The 22,451-nt window shown below is 42.2% G+C and overlaps 1 protein-coding gene across 2 annotated transcripts in view; it reads right to left on the bottom strand.

Moving 5' to 3' along the window:
- adamts17 (ADAM metallopeptidase with thrombospondin type 1 motif, 17) overlaps positions 1 to 22,451 on the bottom strand; it is a 526,549-nt gene that overhangs the window by 343,573 nt on the left and 160,525 nt on the right. The window lies entirely within an intron of this gene.

Genomic DNA, 22,451 nt, shown 5'->3' with positions numbered 1-22,451 from the left:
TGCTCCACGTTTCCTTATCAATCTGTCCAGTTGTTCTCCCATTTTCTTTTGTTGTTTCGCTGACTAGATATCCTGGATTTCGGCACCAAACAATGTTCTGACAATCTAACTAGCCAGTGAAATAAATGGTCGACTGGAAACCGGGTTAAAACACGGGAACTTTTACTTAGCAGAATCACTCGTATCTTGTACAGACTAGCATCACATCTCAACGATGATCTCAACTCACATTGTGTTGCAAAGTATTCTGGGATAGAACTCGCAGTGCATCTTGGGTAATGTAGTTGCATTAGTGAACTCATGAACTTACTGTTTATCAGATTACAGTATAAATCACAAATCATGTGTAATAAACTAATAATAATGCAAATTTTAATGCATTTATTCAAATCTCTTCCTTTAGACTTCAATCAAATATGCAGAATGCAAATAATGAACTTAAAGTCCTTTTAAATGTTCAACTGTAAACTTATAGTTACAACATTACCTCTTCTGTCACTTTCTGACAGAGGAGGTTGATAAGACCTTATTGATTACATTACATTATAATGCTTGAAGATAATTTGGAATGAAGGGTTTGAATTATCGCATGTGATTATTATCAAATTCTAGGCTAGCAAGAGTAATGCAACAACAACAAATAAATAGTAGATGACACAAACGTGAGGGGGGCGGCACGGTGGTGTGGTGGTTAGCACTGTCGCCTCACAGCAAGTTCCCGGTCCGATCCCGGGTGTGAGAGCCCTTCTGTGCGGAGTTTGCATGTTTTCCCCATGTCGGCGTGGGTTCCCTCCGGGCACTCCGGCTTCCTCCCACAGTCCAAAGACATGCCGATTCGGGATTAGGTTAATTGATAACTCTAAATTGTCCGTAGGTGTGAATGTGAGTGTGTATGGTTGTCTGTCTCTATGTGTTAGCCCTGTGATAGTCTGGCGACCTGTCCAGGGTGTACCCTGCCTCTCGCCCAATGTCAGCTGGGATAGGCTCCAGCCCCCCCGCGACCCTCAAGAGGATGAAGCGGTTAGAAGATGGATGGATGGATGGACAAACATGTAAGATCATGTACTCTTCAAATAAGTGAATAAAGTGCTGCATAATGTAACAACATTATTTGATGTGGTTTAAGGCTTCAAGCCACTGAATAGTGTTCACATAGATAGAGGGATGCTCTTTTTGGCCAGTGCATTATATATCAAATACACACCTAAATCAGATCTAGTGTACAACATACAGGTGCATCACCATAATTTGGAATATCATGATAAGTTCAATATTTTTTGTCATATACATATATATATATATATATGTATATATATATATATATACACACACACACACATATATATATACATATACATATATATACATATAGATAGATAGCTAGATAGATAGATATAGTTTCTACACCACCTAACCCCTTGTAACATTATTGTTACAACAGGTTAGGTGGAAAGTACAGTATTTTTTCTGTATATAATGTACTTTCTCTGTATACTTTCTCTGTAAATAGAGTTTATTTCTTACAATATTCCCGTATCATCTCTAAGTTGTCTTCAGGTTGCTTGAATAACTAACTACATCGCTCTGGCATAGTCTTATTGATCAAACAAGGTGTCAATTACAGTCACTCTGCTTAGACCAGCTGTCATTGGTCAAACAGGGAGGCGCACACTTCCCATTGGTTAAAGGTAGAAAGTCCCACCTTTCAGCGAGGAGCTTGTACTCATAGGCGCAGGAATGACACGAGCAGACGACAAAGAGAAACGAGTGAAATTACACAATGTCTACGGTGAGAAATGTTGATGTAAACACAAAGCTAACACTCTGAGATACTTGCAAGAGACGTGAGGGAGGAACTGAAGACCTGTGCGATGGGAGTTTTACCGCGTTTATCAACGTCTTGGTGAGTTAATGCTAACGCAGCTAGCGATGTTAGCTCGTGCTGCAGATGATATCAGCGCCTGCCATGCAAAGTGTGTGCTTTCCTCTATACCACACTAACTTGGCGTTGCAATTACTGTTCACGACCTACTAGTAACTGTAAAGTGCTACAACTGTAGCACTTCACAGTTACTTTTGCCTCGAGGTCATTACCATTTGTATTTGTGTTAGTAGTGTACTGTATACATTTGCACCATTACAGTTGGTTATGGATGTTATTAACGATGAATAGTCAAGCGTAACACAGTGTGTGTACTGGTGTAGCCTACAGTTTCGAAATATGTGTGTAAATAGCATACATGATTTTGTTATTCATAGTTAAGTTGAAAAATATTAAACAAATGGTTAAAAACATTAACTTTGTAGTTCAAAAGGAAATGGAATTGATTAATATGCTTAATAATCACATTATGGATTAAAAGGCTAATAAGTCATGATGTGAAATGTAAAGACAGGATAAAGTATTCCATGCTGAGAAAAACTGTACAGTTAAAAGTTATTCATCTGCTCACTTTGTGTTACTGTGATGTATTTATGTGATATTGATTATGGCCATAAAACAATTGAAGTTGATGATGCAAAATAGTAACAGCTCTGTTTCTACACAGGTGAGGTTTTTGAGATCCTGTGGAAAATTACATATGGATTTGAGATTCTATCTGACGAGAGAGATGGCGAGCCACCCATGAACCTGATCTCTGCCTTGACCCAAGGAGTTGGATCAAGATCACCTTTTATCCGCAGGAGCCCATCCATTTTTCCATCTCCATCAGTTGAGCTTCACACTCCAGTGTAGTAGCAGTATCAAGATGACCTTTTACACTTGACTTCTGACTTAAAAAGTGCATTTGTCACAATAAAGGATTAAAACTAAACTTAACAGTTTATAACAGATGGAACAAAACTGAACTTGAACTTGAATAAGACAACCAGTGGAACTCTGTTATTTTTTGTCAGGGACACTTGTATATTTTCTGGTAATACTGTTACCTTGTGAAGCATTGGACTAACTATGTTTAAAGGGTTAACATCTGAGTGCCAATCTACAGACTAAGGAGGGGAGAAGAGTGCAAACTTCTTAATCCAGCCCGGTTCCCCAGTGTTTGTCTGTACTTCCAAGGAAAGTAGGCTCTATTTCAACATTAATTACTGGGAAAGTAGGTTCTACTTACACACTAAGGAGGGGAGAACAGTGCAAACTTAATAATCCAGCCCGGTTCCCCAGCATTAGTCTGTACTTCCAGGGAAAGTAGGCTCTACTTACACACTAATTACATTACTGTACTTAGAGTATGGATGAGAGAAATGCAAGAATGTGAGCAGTTTTCCGGTTGAATTGTGAAAAAGGAGAAGAAACTGGTGGAGTTGTGGAGTGACAAGAGTAGGTGTTTGACCGGGCATGTATCTGATCCACCAACCAGCATTTATTTTAGTCAGAAATCTTTTAAACAATTTGCCTCATTTTGCTTCATTCCTACAGTCTCCTCCCACTATAAAAGTGCAACCAAAATAGAGGCTGATTGTGAGTTGAGATGAAAAAATCCAAAATGCAAAGGTTTTACGCAAAAACAGTTCAGTTTTATGGATAATTTGATACCAGACTACATGACAATAATACTGTCAACATATGACACCATTTATCTTGTGTTTCTTGAGTTGTAAGGAATGTAAGGAATTAATATGCCATATTTCTTGAAGGAAGTTTGGCGTAATATTTTTCACCAGGAGCAGGATGGGAAATACTCTCAAGGGAATCAACTGTAGTTGTAGTCTTCCAAAACAGGACCATTACAGATCCCCAGTATTTGAAAATATCTCAGTGCGTGACCAAAAAAGTCTCATTGTCTTTAGCTGTGAGAAGGTGTCAAACTTCAAACTTCAGTCTTTAAAAAGTCTCGTCAAAGTCTTCTAGGGTAGGGTAGGCATAAGCATTCCAGTGTTTATTACCTGTCATCTGATTCTGTTTATTTGAACCCTGTTTGACTTTATATGGACTCAGTCACTGCCCAGTTAGTTTGCCTTTCTATGTCTGCCACTCTGGTTTTGACTCCTGCCTGTTTTTGGAATAAACCTGTGGATTTTGGATTTGGTTGAAAGGGAAATATCACAGCAAATATTGGGTGGACTGCCATGAAATTTAGTACAGCCATTCATGTTCCCCACAGGGTGAATTGTAGTTACTTTTGTGATCTTCTGACATTCCATCTAGCGCCATAATCAGGTATTTCTTTCTTTCTTTCTTTTTTTTTTTAACTTAATACCTGTAAAACTGAGGACATTCTTATCAGCCTCAGTTATACTTTGTGTTTACTGCTAATTAGCCAATGTTAGCATATGCTACCCCTTAGATTGTTCTTGTATGGCTCATATTTTTTGTTTTTTGTTCTAATACTAGTTGCATATATCTAAATCTTTTATCAACGACCCTGGTACAGGGTAACATCACACTGTGACCTCCAGCATGCAGTAGGTCAGTTTGCAGCTGAGTCTGAAACCGTCAGAATGAGAGCTGAAACTGCGCAATTACAATAGGGATCATGCTTTATGTATACATACAGTATGTAAGAAGTATAAATGTGTGTAGTTCAGTTTTTAGTTCAGTTTTTATTTGATACAATCTAATGTGCTGTGCTTCTGGTCAGTCAAAACTTCCACACAATGCCAGCCTGAGCTCAGCGTTTATACAAGTACCTTAGTGTTCTAATAGCTACTTGACAACAATTCCTTGTAGTGTGTGTGTGTGTGTGTGTATGTGTGTGTGTGTTTTTGTGTATTTGAGTGTTTGTGTGTGAATGTCCCAGTATGTCCTTATGTAACACTGCTTGCATACTGTGCATGTACATGGGCAGCAGTCAGACACAGTGTGTGCCAGCCTGTTACCTTTCCTGGCCCCCAAAGCAGCTTGATGCAAACTGTGATTAATTCATGAGGGACCTGGCATAGGTCCCAAGCTGTTACAACTGTTCATATACTTTGGCATGTTTTTCAGGTGAATTTGGAATCAGCTCTCTGCACACATACAAGTCTCAACTGACATCCCAGTTACACTGTATGTCTCCAGTTTTAACAGACATCTTACTACCACACAGTGTGAAGAAATAAGCTGAGTTCTAGTCACTTTTTTATGCCTCACTGCTAGTCTTTTAATGTAAAGAATCTACATCTTCCAGGTCCAAAAACTATATTTATCAATCACAAAATAATAAAATGTGAAAGAGTTTAATTTCTTGGGCACTATAATCTGTTTAACCTTAAATAAGCATCCTGTAAAATTCACCTAAAACGCCTATTTAAGGCATTCTCAAGGTAAAGTGAAAGCTGTTCTTGTTCCATTTTAAGAATCAGAATCACCATAATTGCCTCTGTCATTGAGTTACATAAGTTTCAAAACGCTGAAATCAAAGCTTTTTTGTTTTTCTTTTAACCTGACTATTTCCTTTAAAAAAATGCTGCAGATGACTAGAACTGGGAGTTATTCACTGAAAAACACAATGGGACCATATCAAGAAGCCTCACCTTGTCCAAGTTCAAAGTGGATATCTATATCACATAAGGAAACATTTTACACATGTTTTTCTAAGGTTTTGTCCAGGCACTTTTAAAAAAAAAGTGGGTAAAAAAAAGGGTTCACTGAATGTGTGAATGTGAGTAAAAAACTGATCAACATAGATTTATTTCCGATTAAATAGTGTAATCCTCTTCGTCTTCCTCTTTGCTGCTGTTTGCCAGTGACACAGACTTTCAAAATACTTTCAAAATAAAAGCATATCCTAATGATGACCATATGCAGGGATGCCAGTACAGTGTAATGTGGTCTGTTTTCCGTGTCCCAGTTAGATGTGTAGCAGCAGCATTCTGTACCGTCGACAAGTGAGATAAGGAGGACTGGCCTATACCCACATAAAGAGCACTACAGTAATCCAAATGAGAGGAAATTAGGTCATTCATGACTATCTTTAGGTCATGAAATGAGAGGATTGGTTTGAATTTGGCAATGTTTCTGGTTGGAAAAGCAACCTTTCACTACAGAGTTCATTTGTTTGTCGAATTTTAAAGCTGAGTCAAAGATGACAGGCCTGGCCCTAGGTGGTTTACCATACCCCGGATGGAGTTGGAGGGGCCAAATAAGACCACTATGTCTTACTATCATTTAGTTGAAGTCAGGTTTTTGCCATCCAAGACTTCACATCTTGGAGGCAGTCCAGGAGGGACCTAACTGTGTCATTATTCGTATCACTTCTAATGGGAAGTAAAGCTGAGTAAAATCTGCATAGCAGTGGTAGGAGATATTGTATTTATTGAAGGATGGGTCCCAAGATGTAGCCTTGGGGTACACCACAGGTGATCGGAGCAGAGGATGAAAACATATTTCCAGTTTTGACAGAGAAGGCTCTATCTGTAAGATAGTTGCCGAACCATTGGAGGGTGCTACCCTAGATACCGACTTGGAGCTCAAGACAGCTCAGTAGAATAGAATGGTCAACTGCATCAAAGGCTGAGCAAAGGTTTAAAGAATTAGCATGGCACATTTACCTGAGTGAAGGGACAGCAGTAGATCATTGACTACTTTAAGTAGAGCTGACTCTGTGCTGTGGCGTGTCCTGAAACCTGACTGAAATTTTTCCATAATGTTGTTATTTTCTAAAAAAGGACAGTAGTTAAGAGTAGACAATTTCCACAACAGAAAAATGCCAGCTGAGAAATAGGCCAGAAATTGTTTAAAATGGTTGCATCAAGGTTAGGCTTTTCAATAATGGGATGTACTACCACATATTTAAAGCAAGAGTGAACAAAACCATTCGCTAGACTAGTGTTTAGGATACGTGAAATGGCAGGACCTACAGTGTCAAACACTTCCTTCAAAAGGCATGTGGGAAGGGAGTCATGAGGACAGGTAGACTTAGTATTTGAGAATATGTCTTTAAAGCCCCTACAAGAAACTTTCATTTTGAGTTGATTTTGGCGACCCTGTGGACAAAAGCGGTAGTGTTTTGCCGGAATGAAGCCTACATTTCCCATGAGCTCTAGCGCGTATTGTCGTAAAGACGCTTACCTGGCTCGCGCATGTGTTTGTTTTGGGGATGAATGAAACAACAAGACGGGAAAACATTGCCCCCGCTCCTATTGGGCATCCCAGCTCACCTCTGCCGCACCCCAGCTCCACCTCTCCGGCGTAAGCGCCACTGCCGCCGGGGTAAACGCAGCGGTCGGCTGGTAAGGCTGAAGGCCTGTTTGGCGAGCACTTCAACGGCTTCTTGGACTGAGTATGGAGCGGTGCCTCGCCTCTTTATTTCTCGGCACTCGCTGGAGCCTGTTGACGCCTGGCTGGTACCTGTCGTCGGCCCGGATGAGATGTTCCAGCCCCGCGGCCCCTGCTCTCCTTGTCCCCGCTGGCGCGGGCTGAATCTGCACAACCTGCAGCCTCTGTGTGTGGCTCCCCGGACAGCTGACCCGCTGGTTTCTGCCAGGATTGGGCTGGTAAATGCTATATCACTAGCGAACAAAATGTTTATCCTGAAGGATTTCCTGACTTCCCGAGGATTGGATTTTCTCTGTGTGACTGAGACGTGGCTGACTGTTGGAGAGTCCAGTGCTTTCACAGAACTTTTACCCAATGATTGCTGCTATTTTAACTCCCCGCGGACGACGGGTCGAGGAGGAGGAATAGCGACTATTTATAAGAGTCACTATTTCATTTCACTACTAGTCAAATGTAAGCAGCTAGGTAAGATGACGTATGCCGTCTGAGTGCCGTAAATCGCTTTGTCCTGGAAGCGACCTGGGACAGACCCGTACACAGTTTCCTAAAGGTATGGATATACACTATATACAAATAGCTTATCTTCACACCGATGGTCTCATTTGCTGTTGTAGGTCACACACAGACATCAGCAGAAACGAGAGACTTTTGCATATCCAGTTAAAAGTTCCTTGTTTCAGTGAGGGACACAGGCTCAAACTTACTGAGGACCGCAGAGCAAGGAGGAACCACAGACAGATCATAGACAGGAGGTGAAATAACAGATTGAATGTTATAAATTTTGCTTGTGAAGAAGTTAAGAACGTCATTACAGGTTACTGTGGATGGGACAGCGCAGGCAGAAGCAGGAGGACAACGGACTGTATTAATAGTGTCGAATAGTACTTTAGGAGAGTGGGGATTTTGGGAGAAAATATCAGTATTTTGCCCTTGCTGCTTTAACGAAATGCTGGTAGTTAACAAGAGAGGTTTGTAACATGTCATATGAGATTTGGAGCCTGTCTTTTTTCCATTTCTTTCTGCTTTTCTACTTAACTGTCTGAGAGCACAGGTGTCGTCATTTAGCCAGGGTCGGATGGTGAATGGACCTGAACTTGTATAGCGCCTTTCAAGTCCTCTGACCACTCAAAGCGCTTTTTACACTACGAGTTACATTCACCCATTCACACACCCATTCATACGCTGGTGGCCGAGGCTACCATACAAGGTGCTCTACTTCTGAGCTACAGCCCCCCAGCTGAGTTTAAGTTTAAGCTTTTTTGATTTTGAGAGGGGCAACAGAGTCCAAAATGTCTAAACAGGTTGAGTTAAACCAAAAGATTCATTCATTTGTGCTAAGGCTGGACAAATGGGCCTCAAAGTAGCCAAACAGGGAAGATGCTAAATAAGCATCGGAGAATCTACAAGCTGTATATGGTATTATTGTATGGGAGTATGAAGCAGGTAACTGAGGTTTGGGAGCCATATGAAGCATGGTGGAAAACCTGATGCACATGATCTGACATGAGACAAAATGGTCAGACTAAACATAAAAAACAAATCTAGTGTGTGGCCACAATTATGGGTTGGGCCAAAAACAAGCTGCACAAAGTTAAAAGAGTCCATAATACCAAGAAATTTAGTGGCTCTGACATTAGTTGACTCCCATGAGCGGGCTGTGTTCACCAGGTTCCAGACAGGTTTCTGTCAAAAATAGGAAATCAAGGTGGATAGATGAGATAAAACAATGTAAAATAGAAGACTTATTCGACAGAGACCTAACATTTAGGAAAGCCAGATTACACAGGGTGGCAGGTAATGAGGAAGCTGGGAGACTATGTCTTATGTTAAGATAGATTCTTTTTGCTTATAGCTTTGAAACTGCCATGTGGACGGGGTAACCTGTCTGTCACAATGATCTCAGTAGCTGAGGGGGTTAGTGATAGGTGAGGCTGGTAGGGGAAGTTCTCACTGTGAACAGCATTGTGGGGGGACACCATAGAAGAAGAGGGAGTTGCCAGGCTGTGTTTGTGGAGAGTAAACAGTCAGTCACACGGGTAGGATTGCACAGTGTGTTGCAAATTAGCTGCTAGCAACTGGATACCCAGCTTATGCCGGTGGATACCGTCCATCTTAAAAGAGGAAGAGCATTGCCTACACTGTGACTCCTGAAAGTGGACTGTAACCACGTGTGAAGACTAAGAACTCTAGTACAGTGATCCAAACCACAACCAAGTATGGAAATTGGACCACTGATAAAGGCAGATGTTCCACTGTTGTGTAAAAAGTTGAACAGGTGGTTGAAGTCAATTTTGGTCAACTTAGACCACCAAACTGTGTCATTTGTTCCTCAAGGGATGGGCTCTGCACGTTTAGATATCACTGTGTGCATGGATGGAGGGGGAGTGGTTGGTGGTGGAGCCTCTTCCCATGGTGACACAGTGGAAGGAGTAGGGCAGACAGGAGCCAGCTGAGCGGCGAGCATTACAACTGGTGGAGGGATTGGAGGTGAAAGAGAGCAGTGGGACCCATGGGACAGCAGGGGAGATAAAAGGAGGTGGCTTAGAATCCGCTGCCATGGGAGGGAAGTTATGTGGGTCATGGATGTCAAATTTATTTTTCAGCTGGCTTCTGTAGGGAGGTGCTGCACAACAGGAGTGCCTCTCTCTTCTACTGTCACCACTGACCAGAGACCGGGGCTCATGATGAGATGGAATGGAGCTGAGCAGGGCTTTAGGCTTGGCTCTGAGCTGTATCCGGGAGTCATCAGGGACGGTAACTGGAGAAGGAGCATCAGCAGGACAGTGCGTGTTGACATCAGGGTCTGGAGAAGTGGCAGCTTCAGCGGCATCAGCAGCATAAGCTAAGCCAATGCTACTGCTCCCAGGACAGGGAGCAGTAGCACTGGGGACTCGGGTACAAGTTGTGTCGGTTTGTGTTGGACCTAAAATGATGGTGTCCATTAGCTTCTTGGCTTCCTGGATCAAATCCAATCAAATCAAATCAGGCTTAAATTGTCATCTTACCAAACATACAACAGTAATGCAGGTAAAACGAAACAGTGTTTGCGGGGGGTCTTCCAACACTAAATTAATATATACTAATACCATAAAATAGACATCAATAAAATACAATAAAACCCTTACTATCCAGCTATAAATCACAAACTAAAAGTCCAGTATGACACTCACAGACCATTGGCCGGCTGAGAAGGGAGGATGGCAGCGTGAGACTGCTGTGAGATTTTGAGATTCAACATGGCGGCGCCTAGCTGCTAGATTAGATATCAACAAACTAGCCTCCCGAATACATCTCGAACAAAACAAATATAGCTATCTAACGGGTGACAACTCCATTAGCCAGAGTGGAGGACCTAGAAGAGTTTATCGATCACTACTACTACGAGTGCGTCATGGAGGGTCCTGCCGAAAACCCCAATAAGAGGTTACCGATACACAAGACTTATTATCCTCCGAATTTAGCATCTTGGAATCCATCAACAGGAAGCTAGAAGTGCTCGGTATGCTCCACCAGGAGATTAAAGACCTGAAGGTAAGCTTGGAGTACACTTACCAGCAGATTAGCGACCTGCAGAAAAACAACGCTGAACTCCGCTCCACCTTATCGACGGTCACTTCAGATGTAGATCTCCTCAAAAAGGAATATAAACTCCTGAAGGAAACTGTCCTCGACATGCAGTCCAGAAGCATTAGAGACAATTTAATCATTTCTGGCATCCCAGAGAGCGCACCAGACAACCCAGAAGTCCAGGTAAAAAAGTTCATGGTGACGGCCCTCAAGATCCTGATGGAGACTGTCAACAACATCACCTTTCACCGCGTCCACAGGCTTGGACCCCGAGGAGGTCAGCGTCCTTGTCCGATCATCGCCAAATTCGAACATTATCAGCAGAAAATGCTCATTAAGAGTAAAGGACGAGAGTTGAAAGGCACTTCGTTCGGTATGAACGATCAATTCCCCAGGGAAATCAACGAGAGGCGGAAAGTGTTATATCCCATCCTAAAAGAGCACAGGCAGAGGGGAAAAAGGACCTCTCTGGTGGTCGATAAATTATACATAGATGGGCTGTTTTCCGGCACTCTACCACCACCCCATGGCTCTTCTAAATGAGATAAGTACGCCTAAAACCACAAATCAAAGTAGAATCATGGCTTAATTGTATTATAAACAAACAAAAAAAAAAAAGAACAAAAGATGTGTGTATGCATGTATATATATTGGGGCTGCACTATTTTGAAAAAAAATATCTAATTGCGATTACTTTGATTGATATTGCGATAGTGATATGAGCTGTAATATTAAGGCGAATGGCAACTTTTACATCATTATTTTCATTATCTTTGAAAAACATATCAAAATGACAAAGGTGCGACTATTGCGGGGATCTGTACAAAACAGAGACGTCTTCTTAAGTCTGCAGAATATAATATATAACCCACAACATCTCTGCAGCATGACAATATTTAATCTATTATTTAATTCAAAATGGTAATTTGACACATTTCTCCTGCAACAAATAATTAAGCATTCCTGTGATTGCAATGCGATTAATTGTGCGGCCCTGGTATATATGTATGTATGTGTATATGTAGATGTATATGTATGTACATGTGGATATATGGATATATATGCATATATAATGAACACAACACTGAACTAGTGAAAAGGAAAAAGGAAAAAAAAAATCTCACAAGGTGTGAACGTACACTTCACATACACACCCAGAATTCTCCCCTTTCTCCTCCTCTCTCTTTTTTCCCTCCTCCATGTCTCCCTCCCTCCCCCTCTCCCTTTCCCTCTCACTCAATCCCCCTCCATCACCTCACACACACATACACTCCAAATAACCCCTTTGTTTTTCAGGTTTGTGAATACTTCAAGGCTCAGGTGCTTCTGGTTGTTTAACATGCTTGTATATATTCTAATGCTCTGCTCCATAACTCTGTAGTGCTTCACCATGACACATCGGTCGACTGGAATACATACACTTAACAATTACATCTACTCATGCAAAATCCATGCAGATAGAAACTCACATAGAAACACACACAGATTATTCTCCATATCCACACACAGTATGATAGAACCCCCACTTTGTTAATGTCACAGTTAAACTTGATATCCTGGAATGTACACGGCATTCGCTCACAGGCAAAAAAAATTAAATTGATGGACTTTGTCACAAAATTGAAAACAGATATTTTTCTCCTACAAGAAACCCACTTACTAAAGTCAGAAGAAAAATCTTTTAAAGATCCAAATTTTAATCAAATTTTTTCATCCTGCTATAACAGCAGACAAAGAGGTGTCTCTATCATGGTCCACAAGAGACTACCATTTACATTAAACAGCACGGTAACAGACCCAGAAGGCTGCTACATCATGATTCAGGCAACAATCTTTAACAAATTATATACAATCGTTAATCTGTATGCCCCTAATAATGATGATCCAGCCTTCTTTCACACAGTCTTCCATCTCACAAAAAATTACCACAGAAATACACCCGATCATTATCAGTGACCATGCACCAATATCACTCAATCTGCAAATAGAAACCATCTATAAACGGTCCCCAACATGGCGTTTTAATATCTCTTTACTTAAAGACCCAGACTTTGACAAAATGGTGAGATGGGAGTGGGCAAACTTTCTTGAAGATAATGACTCCAAATTTATCTCCATCTTTAATATGGGAAGCTGGGAAGGCAGTAATCAGAGGAAAAATTATATCATACTCCTCCTACAAGAAGAAACAGGAATTGCAAGCAGAAAAAAAACATTGAGGAAAAAATTAAACAACTAACACAGGAATATGCAAACAATCCAAGTGATCAAGTATGGAGCCAATTACAGTGTACAAAATCGCAACTGGACAATATTCTATCAAAGAAAACTGAATTTATCACACAGCAGCTAAGATATAGTAACGCAATAAAGAAAAATCTCTGATACCAACAATCCAGGGGCCGTCCGGCAATTACACACAATCTCCTCAGGAGATTAATCAGATTTTCTATACTTTCTACCATAACTTATATTCAACAGTAAACAATCCAAACCCAGAAGATATTCAGGCTTTTCTCAATAACCTAAATTTACCTCAATTATCCACTGAACACAGAAACATCTTAGACACTCCCCTGACTATTAATGATCTAGAGAGCGCATTAGACAAAATGCCAACAGGTAAGGCTCCAGGACCAGATAGCTTTCCTGCCAAATTTATAAAACATTTCTGTACAATATTAGCACCACTCTTCTTCAGGACAGTGACAGAGATCAAAAAGAATGGAGGTATAAGACCTCACATGAATACAGCAGCAATCAAATTATTACTAAAGCCAGACAAAGACTCCACACTTCCTTCTAGCTACCGTCCTCTATCACTAATCAATAGTGATATCAAAATTATCTCAAAGGCACTCGCTAGTGGGCTGGAGAAAATAATCGCATCAATAATTCATAATGATCAAACGGGATTAATTAATAGCAAACACTCAAGTAATAACATCAGAAGAGTTCTTAATCTGATGAGTAAAGTACAACGTGGCAACACAAAAGCAATTATTTTGTCACTCGACAAGGTCAACTGGTCCTTCCTCTTTGCCACCCTGAGTGGATTTGGCTTTGGAGAGTCATTTATCCAGTGGGTATCAGCCTTATATAATTCCTCTAAGTCCACAGTCACCACCAACGGGATCACATGTCAAAGTTTCACTTTGCAGAGAGGAACAAGACAAGGGTGCCCACTCTCACCTCTACTGTTTGCAATATTCATCGAACCATTGGCTATGGCAGTCCGTCAGAACAGCAAGATCATAGGTATCCATTCTGCCAATTCAGAGCACAAAAATAATCTATATGCCGACAACATTTTACTTTATCTACAAGAACCGAAATCGTCTTTACAAGAAGTAGTTTCTAAACTTTCCGACTACTCCATCAACTGGTCCAAATCGACAATACTGCCAATAACAGAGAACTCTTGGAATCCTGCAAACCAAAAATTTTCTTTCCCTGTGGGCAACATAAGATATCTTGGCATAAATATTTCACCCAAACTATCAGACCTGGTCCACCTGAACTTTAGCCCGCTGCTAGATAAGATCTGTGGTGACCTGAAGCGCTGGAATAATCTTCCCATCTCCCTCCCGGGACGAATAGCCACAGTGAAAATGAAAATTCTACCCCAAATTTACTTTTTTTTTTCCATGATTCCATTCAAACCCACATCAAAGTGGTTCCTGTCATTAGATTCTGCAACTATAAAATTCTACTCAAAGACAAAACAGCAAAAATTAGCCTAAGCACCCTTCAGAAAAACAAATTGGAAGGGGGATTGAATGCTCCTAACTTTACACATTACTATTTAGCTAACCAGCTACAATACCTATCCAAATGGTTATATCCTAACGAAGACTACAACTCCTGGCTCGAACTAGAACAGGCGGACTGCAACAACATAAAACTCTCTGACCTCCCGTTTATCACCACTACACTCAGACGTCATAACTGTTTTAAGAACCCAATGATTGCTTCCACCTTGTCAGCCTGGTGGAAAACACTAGAAATCACAAACTCTCAAATAGAACCTTGCTTGCTCTCTCCAATTTGGCACAACCTGGATTTTGAAATTAACAAAAGACCTCTCCATTTTAGCACATGGGAGATGAAAGGAGTAACTCATCTTCACCACCTTTTCCAAGACAATATACTTATGATATACACAAACTTATTTCAAACTTTTGAAATAAGAAATGGAAATTTTCTACAATATTTAAAATTGATAAAAACAATCAAGAGAATTCCAGCGCCTCAGGATACTTTGCAGCCACCAGAATTTGCCAAACATATTACAAAGCTTTCTCCAAGAAATAAAAAGAACCTTTCTAAGACTTATAAATTACTGTCAGAGACCAGTTCTATACATTTACCAATTTTAAAATGGGAAAAGGAGCTGGGTGTATCACCGGACCCTAAGGCCCAATCCCAATTCCTATCTTAACCCTCAATCTTAATTCTCAAGCTCAACCCTCAGTCTCACTAGCCCTCAAAACCAAGTGTTAAGGGCTATCTTGTGACTTTAAAATGGGACACCCCTCAAAGGCAAATATGTCTTAAGACTGTCGGGGGCAGCAATATGCCAAAACTCCGTCCAGTCTGTCAGTTCAAAGAAGAAGAAATACATGTCATCAGTAGTCATTGATAAAAAGACGTGATGAGTTTTTTTTTTTCCAACACTTTATTTCAGTTCTTGTACAAAACAAGCAGTGACAGACATGAACAGAAGAAATATGCCAGGGTTAAGAGAAAAGAAAAATAAATAAAATAAACAAATAAATAAATAAAAAAGTTCAGCAGCTCAAACAATTACATTGTTTATATATTTTCAGAGTCTTTATAGCATTGGAGTTTGTGGAGTGATGAATGGTTTCTAAGTATTGCTGCATTTCATTCATAAAAATTTTGAACAAGGGTTTTCTGTTACAAAATTTTCTCTTATGAATATGGAATTTCGCTAAGATAATAGATTAATGATATAGAATTGTTTTTGTTTTGAAATGCTGACATCATAAAATCCAAACAGCACATCTTTGTACAGTAGTGAAAATAGAACATAAATCTTGCAACGAATATACTCGACAAAATCTTTCCAAAAAGTGACAGTATAGGGGCAGCTCCAAAACAAAAGTACAGTTACCAAACTCGACAATGCTGTCTGCAGCTGTGCTGACTTCATATTGAAACAGAATGCTTGATCATTAGGGGAACAGTTGCCATTGTGACTGAGAATTATGTTATGAATATGAACAGTTCACAAGTTACAAATTACTCACTCCCATAGTTTTTTTGGAGCCTGCTTGCTTTTTGTAAACTTGTCTTCATTGGTGGCCCTGAAATGAATCAGGGCTTGTGTTTTGTCTCGTGGCCCTGAAATGGAACAGAGATAACAACATTACTTTCTTTTATTTTTTTACTTTTTGGGCTACCTGTCAGATATTCGTTAAGTTATTAGTTTAGTTTCATGTAGTCAACATCCAGCAGAACTAGTGAGGCTGTTTACACGGTCACACATGTGTTATCTGGTGACTTTCATCCACATTAACGTTTCACTCTTTGGGTTTTAAGTTGATACTCAACCAAATAACTTGTACCACAACAACCGACGTAACTTATTCAGCGGAAAGTCGCCAGATAATACGATCACGAACGTTAACCTGCGGCTGTAACGTTACCAGCTGCATAAGTTACTCTACGGCTACAGGAGATGACACCGTCCGGTCATCTTACAAAAATGTTGATGCAAACATTTCACGTATATTAAAACAACTTAACAACTACATTATCACTGAGAAAAGACTTTTGTAACTGAATGACAGCATACTCAGTTATCAGAGAACTGGGGTTACGTGCGGCAGGGCAGGCAAGCCGTCGCCCGCGACCAAAAATATGTGTGTTACGCTACAAAGAGGTCTATAGTCCATAAAATGACGTTAAACTAAGATAATGCAATGGTTATCATAATTTTAAAACAACTATTAATGAGGAAAATACTCACATTGATAACTCTGCTTCCTCACGCTTGTCGCCACCATCTTGCATTGACTGAATCGTCTGTACTCGGCTGGGTTCAGCTGAGCTTGGCGGATCATACGCAAAGGATTCTGGGATAGCACTTACTGCCAAGGGTGGTCCTGGAAAATCTTAAAGTGAGGGCCATACAGCCCTTATTCTTGACCCTCAACTCAACACTCTGAGAATCGGGACAGTACTAGCACTTCGCGGGAGCGTGGATTTTTGAGACTGAGGGTTAAGATTGAGGGTTAAGATAGGAATTGGGATTGGGCCTAACTTCTGGACTCAAATATGCAAAAATATATTTAAGATGACAAGAAACACTAATATACAACTTATCCAATTTAAAGTACTCCACAAAACACACATCACCCAACAAAAGATGAACAGAATGGGCTTCAGTCAATCTGACATATGAACTCAGTGTTCTCAGAACACTGCAGACACCTACTTTCATGCTCTCTGGTTATGTTCACCCATCCAGCACTTTTGGTCAACAGTCACTCAAAAACTCTCCTCCATTTTGGACTGCAGGATCCCATTATCTCCCAACCTGTGCTTAACTGGTGACCTGATGACAACTGACCTCCCAAACAGCCACTGCAATTCTCTTCTTGTAGCTCTCGCCATTGCCAAGAAAACAATCCTAGTCAATTGGAAAGATAAACAGACCCTCAACATCAACCACTGGCTGAATCTCCTTGCAGAACCTATTTCGCTGGAGAAAATATCTGCTGGCCACAGAAACCACTTAACAAACTTTACAGAAAAATGGTCACCATTTATCCACTCACTAAATGTGTCTGTATAGTGCCACTCAGCCTGTGAGCATATGCCACCTGTACATATAAATATTACAACTCAAGAAAAACTACTGTGTAATATGTAATGTGTTTCTGTTAATGATGTAACCCCTAATCCCTCTATCTCTCTCACCACAATATACCACAGCGGTTCATCAGAATTCAAGGCCTTAAGCATGTGTTAGGTGCACCCTCTCTCCCTTGAATCCGGGCCTGCTCTCTGGCTCTGTGGGGGATCGCGGGGCCGGGCGGGTGTGTCTGGACTGCTCGCCCTGTGTGCCTGGGGGTGGCAAGGTCTCCTTGTGTTCCCTGGGCCTGGGGAGGCGTGGCCGGTCCCCCCTGGGGGGCTGTTTCCGTCCCTGGTGGTGCAGGGTGGGTGGGCTCCTCTCCCCCCTCCTTCGCTCCTCTCCCGCCCTTCCCCCTCCCTCCTTCCTCCCCCCTCTCCCTGTCCCTCCCTGCTCCTCTCTGCCCACTTCGGGGGGGCCTATGGCCCTACCCGGGCCTGGTGTGGTGGCTGGGTGCTGCCCGCAGGGGGGGGGGGGTGTTCTGGCGCCGCGCAGGGTGGGCCTGCCCGTTGGTGTGCGGCCGGCGGTGGGGGGCAGGTCGGATGGGCCAGGGGTCCAGCTTTGGGTCTGGGGCGGTCTGGGGGGGGGTACTGGCGGGGGTGCGGGTTGGCCTGTGCTCCTGCGCGCTGGGGTCCGGGGGGCTGGGTGGGGCTCGTCATCCGTGCATCCTGGTGGCGTGCCTCATCCTTCTGCTGGGGGTCGGTTTGCTGCGTTAGGTGGGTGGGCCTTCCTGCCCCACCCATCTGGGGTGTGTCTCTGGCTCTCTGGGGGTGCTGGCCATTGCCGCCCCGGTTCCATGGGCCTGCGTGGTGTTCCGCGGCCTCTGTGGCTCCCTGGGCGTGGGGTCTGGGGGCTCCTGTGGCCTTGGGGTGCCTTACCGCCTGCTTTCCCCCGCTGGGCTGGGACATTGGCCCTGGACCCTGGTGATGGTTCTCATAAACACATTGGGAGGGTTCAAATACACGCATGCATGTCTGATACTTCAGCTCTGTGATGCATCGCAAGGAACCGATGGGATCACTCAAAAGGGGCTCAGTTGCTTCTCAAACCTACCACACTGCTCTGGCAACTCTTCTCCACAATCGGGCTTTCCTCCACCACCAGGACTCTCACATTTCTGGTGTTCAGTATAGACTTCTTTTTTTCTTTTCTTTTCTTTTCTTTTCTTTATTATACATTTATTTGTTTATTTTCGGTAATCTGTATGGAGCACAACAACCTCAAGGCCACAATACATTAGCTACACTGCCTGTTTCTCCTCTGTTTTTTTTTTTTTCTCCTTCTTCTCCGCATGCACTGTCGCTATATAACTCAGGACTTAAGCACCTGTCCCTCAATCCCCCCTGCTTGTCCCTTACTCTCCCCTTGACACACTATGGTGTATCACGGCCCTCTCTGGCTCATATTAGGAAGTTTTTCCAATAAAGGCTGATAGGCTAGTCTCCAGGGAGGGTGGGTGACAGTCACAATCATGCACAGTATGGGTATAAAAAATCTGACTGCAAGACTAACAGTGCATCAATCTTCATAAAAAGCTTACACCCTTTTGTGGCGCTAAGCTATGAAGACTAATGCAGACAAGTATAAAAAAAAAAAAACATAACAAATAAAATAAAATAAAATACAATAAAACCCTTACTATCTGGCTATAAATCACAAACTAAAAGTCCAGTATGACACTCACACATTAGCACGGACTATTTTCATAAAAAGTGACAATTGGCATTTGGCATAAAAAGTGACCATGTGCAGTGCTGTGCAGTTTGTATAAGGTGCATGATATGGAGAGTCCAGTATAACTGTTTAGCATCCTAACAGCTTGTGGGAGGTAGCTGTTAAGCAGTCTACTGGTCCTAGACTTGACACCGTGGTAGTATTTGCCTAAGGGCAGCAGTTCAAAATTCCTGTGGAGAGGGTGTGAAGGATCCCTGATAATGCTCAGAGCCCTGTCCCTGCATTGGCTCTGAAAAAGTTCCTGGACTGAGGGAAGTGGCACTTCAATGGTCCTCTCTGCTGTCCTCACTATCCTCTGCAGGGCTTTTTTGTCTACCTCATTGCAGCTGGCATACCAGGTGGAAATATGTCATGACGCTCTCAACCACACTTCTGTAGAATGTGGTGAGGATGTTGGTGGGGAGGGATGCTCGTTTTAATTTTCTGGGGAAATGCAGTCTCTGCTTGGCACGCTTTGTGACCCTGATGGTATGCTGGGACCAGGAGAGATCCTCAGAGATCTGCACTCACAGGACCCTGAAGTTGTCCACTCTCTCCGCTGATGCAGAGAGGTGTGTGCTCAGGCTGTGACCTCCTGATGTCAACGATCATCTCCTTCATTTTCTCCACATTGAGGTTGCTGTCTCTGCACCAGCACTTCAGATGTTTGACCTACACGTCTTCATTGTGGACAATGGATGTGCCCTACAACTGTAGTGTCATCTGCAAACTTGAAAATCAGGTTCCCCTGGTGTCTCGTTACACAGTCATGTGTAAGCAGCGTAAACAGCAAAGGGCACACAAAGTACACAGCCTTGAGGGGATCCTGTGCTCAGCGTGATTGTGCTGGAAGTCATGTTGCCAACTCGGACTGATTGAGGTCTCTCAGTAGAGCGTAGATATTCTTCCTTTCAACTCTACAATCTTAACAGCCATGCTGGCACGGCTGACACAGCTGGATGGGGAGGTGAATGAAGCCATGGATAGTAGATGCGGTGGACGCGTGGGCTCCAACCCGGATTCAAGAGCGTTGATAAGGTATTAGCAGAGGCGAATTAGATGATCCACAGACAGGACATCCAGCATCAAACAGCAAATCCTACCTATAAGGGTCCAACAAGTGTACCTGCTGCTGAGATTAGGCTTTAGTTTGCAGATTGTCACGGTCTTGTTCCAGTATCTGCACTCCCTGTTGGTTAGCTCCTAAGCTAAAAACAAGCCAGTTGTGCTAGCCTCGGCAGGCTGTCGGAACATGAAACTTAAAATCTGAGCGCATGATGGCTAAGATCTTTCACTTTGTCAGAGCATGTAGATAAAATGAACCAGGGTCTAAACATTTAGGATAGGGTGTAGCTTTAAAGCTGGATAAAAACTGGACAAAATGTTAAACCTTTGGCACATACATTTATATCTTCTCTAATTATTCATGGTATTTTACAAATATAACAAATCTGTTATCTATAGGATAGTTTCATTGGTATGCTGTGTTGAATGTTGTCCTGTCTGCCCTGCACTATGAGCTTACCGAGGCAAGTTTGTGCCAACTCTTGCTTTAATAACAATGACATTAATTTAACCTATCTCTTAGTCCACGTCAGCAAATGGAACTGGCTCAAAGTGATGGCCTGAGTGTGGAGTGCTGATCACATGACAAGAAATAATTGTATATGTGTCCCACAACATCACAGTTTTCTCATATCCGACATAATCATCATTTTTTTTAAACCAAGGCAGGGTTTACAATCTCCTTCACACAGAGTACGATTACTTGTCATGAGCGGAGCAACATTCGACACAGGCCACGTGATGAGTGAGTGGACCATGAATTGACATTATTTTGTCACACAGTACATGCTCTAGATTTCCTGCAGCTGCACAGGGCAAACTCTGCAAAAGTAGACAGAAGTGGCATAAATGCAAACAAAATGATATGAATGGAGATGAGCAGAAGTAAATTTACTTTGGAGAAACAAAGAAACTGGAGTTCCCGGTAGGTTTCGAAATCAATATGTCTGATGTGTCATGTTGAGACTCAGTGCTTGTTATCACAATAAACATGAGTCAGGAAACTCTTTCACGGTTTGTGGACAAAAGACAGAAAACCTTTACAACAGTCAAAACACTCCAGAGTGTATCCAAATACAGCTAGCAAGACTCTCCAACTTTGAAAAAAAGCAACTTCAACGTGTTCAACCTTTACTGGTCACATAGCCAGGTTTTTAGAGAGCTGGGTCTGTCTGAACTGTGGATGTGGTGGAGGTGGAGGCATGACTGAAATGAACTCCGCAACAGACATAGTGGACTCTAAAATGATGATCCCTGTTAGTGTCTGTTATATACAAACAGATTTTCATTTGGTTGATAGATACGATGTGAGCCAGGGAACTAATAATTTCATTTGGTTGATGATTCAGACTGGGGACTTCCACTGTTCATCCATAACTGAAAAGCAAATGCAAAGATGTGCCTCCAAATCCAAATAGTATTTGACGACATGAAAGACAAGAAACTAAAGAAAAATTACATTTACAATAAATATTTAAAGCCACAGTGTGTCGGAATTTCTCCCATCTAACGCTGAAATCATATGTTGCATTCAAATGGATAGGGCACTCTAGCACCTCACTGTTTCAAACGTGTATTGCAACAGTGGTAGCCACTGTGTACCAAAAAGCAGTGATAACATTGCTGAAACCATGTCATCCAATACTTCATGCAGTATTCATTTAGACTCCTACAAAGACACACGCGATGCGAGCTGACAAACCCCCTCCTCACCATGCTGGTTGTGTTTACAACGTAGGACTGTTGGGGCAGGTGTAAATCGAAACAAACCAATCACGTCTTGTCTTTTGACGACTGACTAGTGGCTCAACCTCACACACCTCATCCCTCTCCTCGCATCCCTGCGCCGCTAACAACTGTTTGTGGCCAGCATCGGGGTAGCCTTTCCCAGGTGGAGAGAGCTGCTGAAGGAGAAAGATAATGCAATCACTGCTAACAGCGGCGCTAACAGGGGCGCTAACAGCTGTTGGCAGCCAGCACTGCTGTTAGCTGTTAGCCGTTAGCCGTGATTGCATTATCTTTCTC

This window comes from Epinephelus lanceolatus, chromosome 2 (genome assembly GCF_041903045.1).
Source record: "Epinephelus lanceolatus isolate andai-2023 chromosome 2, ASM4190304v1, whole genome shotgun sequence".
Taxonomy (NCBI): domain Eukaryota; kingdom Metazoa; phylum Chordata; class Actinopteri; order Perciformes; family Serranidae; genus Epinephelus; species Epinephelus lanceolatus.
The sequence above is the reverse complement of the archived record's forward strand: the minus strand, read 5'-3'. Positions and strand labels throughout refer to the sequence as shown.